We start from the raw sequence: 5,242 nt of genomic DNA, 5'->3' as shown, positions 1-5,242 counted from the left end.
TATTAATATTATTAATATCATTTAATATTATTAAAGTTAATTATAGTATTAGAGAGAGACAGAAAAGAAAGAAAGAAGAGAAAAAAGTAGGTTTTATTTAAAATTAAAGAAAAGGAAGAATACGCAAAAGACAGGGAGAGAAAGAGATAGACAGAAAGAAAAAAGGAGAAAGAATATAATATTAGGTAATAATATTGTTTAATATTATCATTTAATATTGTTTGTTAAATATTATTAATAAAGATTATTAAATATTATTAATATTATTAATATTATTAATATCATTTAATATTATTAAAGTTAATTATAGTATTAGAGAGAGACAGAAAAGAAAGAAAGAAGAGAAAAAAGTAGGTTTTATTTAAAATTAAAGAAAAGGAAGAATACGCAAAAGACAGGGAGAGAAAGAGATAGACAGAAAGAAAAAAGGAGAAAGAATATAATATTAGGTAATAATATTGTTTAATATTATCATTTAATATTGTTTGTTAAATATTATTAATAAAGATTATTAAATATTATTAATATTATTAATATTATTAATATCATTTAATATTATTAAAGTTAATTATAGTATTAGAGAGAGACAGAAAAGAAAGAAAGAAGAGAAAAAAGTAGGTTTTATTTAAAATTAAAGAAAAGGAAGAATACGCAAAAGACAGGGAGAGAAAGAGATAGACAGAAAGAAAAAAGGAGAAAGAATATAATATTAGGTAATAATATTGTTTAATATTATCATTTAATATTGTTTGTTAAATATTATTAATAAAGATTATTAAATATTATTAATATTATTAATATTATTAATATCATTTAATATTATTAAAGTTAATTATAGTATTAGAGAGAGACAGAAAAGAAAGAAAGAAGAGAAAAAAGTAGGTTTTATTTAAAATTAAAGAAAAGGAAGAATACGCAAAAGACAGGGAGAGAAAGAGATAGACAGAAAGAAAAAAGGAGAAAGAATATAATATTAGGTAATAATATTGTTTAATATTATCATTTAATATTGTTTGTTAAATATTATTAATAAAGATTATTAAATATTATTAATATTATTAATATTATTAATATCATTTAATATTATTAAAGTTAATTATAGTATTAGAGAGAGACAGAAAAGAAAGAAAGAAGAGAAAAAAGTAGGTTTTATTTAAAATTAAAGAAAAGGAAGAATACGCAAAAGACAGGGAGAGAAAGAGATAGACAGAAAGAAAAAAGGAGAAAGAATATAATATTAGGTAATAATATTGTTTAATATTATCATTTAATATTGTTTGTTAAATATTATTAATAAAGATTATTAAATATTATTAATATTATTAATATTATTAATATCATTTAATATTATTAAAGTTAATTATAGTATTAGAGAGAGACAGAAAAGAAAGAAAGAAGAGAAAAAAGTAGGTTTTATTTAAAATTAAAGAAAAGGAAGAATACGCAAAAGACAGGGAGAGAAAGAGATAGACAGAAAGAAAAAAGGAGAAAGAATATAATATTAGGTAATAATATTGTTTAATATTATCATTTAATATTGTTTGTTAAATATTATTAATAAAGATTATTAAATATTATTAATATTATTAATATTATTAATATCATTTAATATTATTAAAGTTAATTATAGTATTAGAGAGAGACAGAAAAGAAAGAAAGAAGAGAAAAAAGTAGGTTTTATTTAAAATTAAAGAAAAGGAAGAATACGCAAAAGACAGGGAGAGAAAGAGATAGACAGAAAGAAAAAAGGAGAAAGAATATAATATTAGGTAATAATATTGTTTAATATTATCATTTAATATTGTTTGTTAAATATTATTAATAAAGATTATTAAATATTATTAATATTATTAATATTATTAATATCATTTAATATTATTAAAGTTAATTATAGTATTAGAGAGAGACAGAAAAGAAAGAAAGAAGAGAAAAAAGTAGGTTTTATTTAAAATTAAAGAAAAGGAAGAATACGCAAAAGACAGGGAGAGAAAGAGATAGACAGAAAGAAAAAAGGAGAAAGAATATAATATTAGGTAATAATATTGTTTAATATTATCATTTAATATTGTTTGTTAAATATTATTAATAAAGATTATTAAATATTATTAATATTATTAATATTATTAATATCATTTAATATTATTAAAGTTAATTATAGTATTAGAGAGAGACAGAAAAGAAAGAAAGAAGAGAAAAAAGTAGGTTTTATTTAAAATTAAAGAAAAGGAAGAATACGCAAAAGACAGGGAGAGAAAGAGATAGACAGAAAGAAAAAAGGAGAAAGAATATAATATTAGGTAATAATATTGTTTAATATTATCATTTAATATTGTTTGTTAAATATTATTAATAAAGATTATTAAATATTATTAATATTATTAATATTATTAATATCATTTAATATTATTAAAGTTAATTATAGTATTAGAGAGAGACAGAAAAGAAAGAAAGAAGAGAAAAAAGTAGGTTTTATTTAAAATTAAAGAAAAGGAAGAATACGCAAAAGACAGGGAGAGAAAGAGATAGACAGAAAGAAAAAAGGAGAAAGAATATAATATTAGGTAATAATATTGTTTAATATTATCATTTAATATTGTTTGTTAAATATTATTAATAAAGATTATTAAATATTATTAATATTATTAATATTATTAATATCATTTAATATTATTAAAGTTAATTATAGTATTAGAGAGAGACAGAAAAGAAAGAAAGAAGAGAAAAAAGTAGGTTTTATTTAAAATTAAAGAAAAGGAAGAATACGCAAAAGACAGGGAGAGAAAGAGATAGACAGAAAGAAAAAAGGAGAAAGAATATAATATTAGGTAATAATATTGTTTAATATTATCATTTAATATTGTTTGTTAAATATTATTAATAAAGATTATTAAATATTATTAATATTATTAATATTATTAATATCATTTAATATTATTAAAGTTAATTATAGTATTAGAGAGAGACAGAAAAGAAAGAAAGAAGAGAAAAAAGTAGGTTTTATTTAAAATTAAAGAAAAGGAAGAATACGCAAAAGACAGGGAGAGAAAGAGATAGACAGAAAGAAAAAAGGAGAAAGAATATAATATTAGGTAATAATATTATATATATTTAATTTAGTTGATCTTCTCTCAATATAATACTATGTGTTAAATACATTAAAAAATTCTATATTCATATATACTATATTAGATTGCCTTTTAGGTTGCAATGTTATTTTATTTTATAGATCATATACTGGCGACAGCAGTAACAAATGGTGCAGTGGTTGTTTGGAATTTAAATAAACAATCTCGGTCAAAACAGGAGCATGTATTTATAGGTTATAAAAGAACTGTGAATAAAGTGAGCTTTCATATGAGAAGAACCTATGTGGTTAATATCTGGCTCACAAGATGGTACTATGAAATGTTTTGATTTATGAATAAAAGAAACCATTAAAACTTTTTATAGGTAAATTATGTTATAGTATATATAGATAAAGCTCTCTTGTAATTGTTAAAGATAACGGCAAAATAATCTTTTTAGTATTTTAAAATTTTGTATATTTCATATATTTTGTAATACAGAATCGGTGAGAGATGTTCAATTTTGTTCACAACAACCGCATACTTTTGCTGCTGTATCCGAAAATAGACATGTACAGCAATGGGACATGAGAAAGCTGGATCAGTATTTTCAACATTTTACCGCACACAGTGGTCCGATATTTATTTGTGATCCTGAAGCCACTTGGCTCGCTACTGCATCTAGAGATAAAACTATTAAGGCATATACATTATTTTATATATAGACTTTTATGAAATATTGATTGTATATTTATATTCTTTATATGAACTCTTTAGGTTTGGGATCTGTCAGGTAAATTAAGTTGCGATTATACCATACATACTATTGCATCAGTGGGACGCATTAAATGGAGACCACAGAAAAAAATATCACATAGCAAGTTGTGTTCTAGTGATTGATTGTAGTATAAATGTATGGGATATTCGCAGACCATATATTCCATTTGCAAGTTTCAATGAACATAAAGATGTTCCCACAGATGTGGGAGAGGCAATCCACAATCATTTCTATCGACAAGCAGAGTAATGCTATTAACTATTTTATTATAACACTTTTTATCGCAACTACAATGCACAATGCAGTTATTATTTCTATTTTCATTATTTTAGAATTGCACTTTGTATCATCATTTTTTGACGATGCGGTAAGACCAGCCAGCAAAGCAAATCCGCAAAGTATTGCATTAGGTTTAAAGGGTGCAGTCACATATGCTTGTAAAGTAAAATATGAACCGGCGGCTACCGCAAGATAACTGACTATAGTATAATGAGGTCAGTTATTATGATGCAAAATATATTATCACAATCATAAGATAAATTCTTGTCAGAATAATGAATAAAATTGTTATTTCTTTATTTCTTTATAGGAGAACACTTGTGACAAATGAAGATACTTTTTGTGCGGCTTTAAGTGTAACGCATAGATTTACTTTGAAACAGAATTCCGCTATTGGGACATTACTTTGTTCAACTTGACAATAGAATAATGTAAGTTTTTTAGCATTATAAAAAATTTATCATTTCGGCACGGTTGACGATTCAGGTTAAATTGATAATAAATCAACAATGTAGATTATTCTGACAATTAAGTCATGTGTTTTCATTTTGCTTCTATCCGCGATATCTTGAAATTATAGTAAAAAAGAAACGAAAGGATGATCACTGCAAATTTCATATCACATTGCAAGACGTTTTTTATAATTTTCTTTATAATAATGAGTCCTCGTGCTGCAATATCTAATTCTGAAATTATAAAAACTTTAAAATATTTTGAAATTTGTGACAATCAAACCGGCAAATTGAAATCTAAATTTAATTCAGTGTGGAGAGACATATGCGCAACATGGGACAATCAAATGAAACCTTTTAATTTATACTTTTATGTCTATCAAAATCGGCATAATGTTTTCAAAAAAGATGAAAAGATGAAAAATGTGATTAATTTCAATAACTTTACGAAAGAAATTCTAAGTGAAACTGATGACATTGATATTTCTGACTGTTAGTAATAGAGTAATAGCAGTAGCTTCGACAGTTTTGAATGGAATACGCAACATCCATGTAATGATAAAAAAATTCAATTTAAAATTGTTTTATCAAAAGAACAATGGTTAAATATCAAACCAGAAGAGAAAGTCAATAATAGAGGAGAAATTTATTATTCTTTGAAGAATGGG

General features: G+C 23.0%; 1 pseudogene; it reads left to right on the top strand.

Moving 5' to 3' along the window:
* The first annotated feature begins 3,443 nt into the window (after positions 1–3,443).
* On the top strand, positions 3,444–4,689 carry LOC115241668 (annotated as a pseudogene).
* The last annotated feature ends 553 nt before the right edge of the window (positions 4,690–5,242 follow it).

The sequence above is a fragment of the Formica exsecta genome, unplaced genomic scaffold, assembly GCF_003651465.1.
Source record: "Formica exsecta isolate Colony F162 unplaced genomic scaffold, ASM365146v1 scaffold5005, whole genome shotgun sequence".
NCBI lineage: Eukaryota > Metazoa > Arthropoda > Insecta > Hymenoptera > Formicidae > Formica > Formica exsecta.
This window is presented reverse-complemented; position numbering and strand designations above follow the sequence as displayed.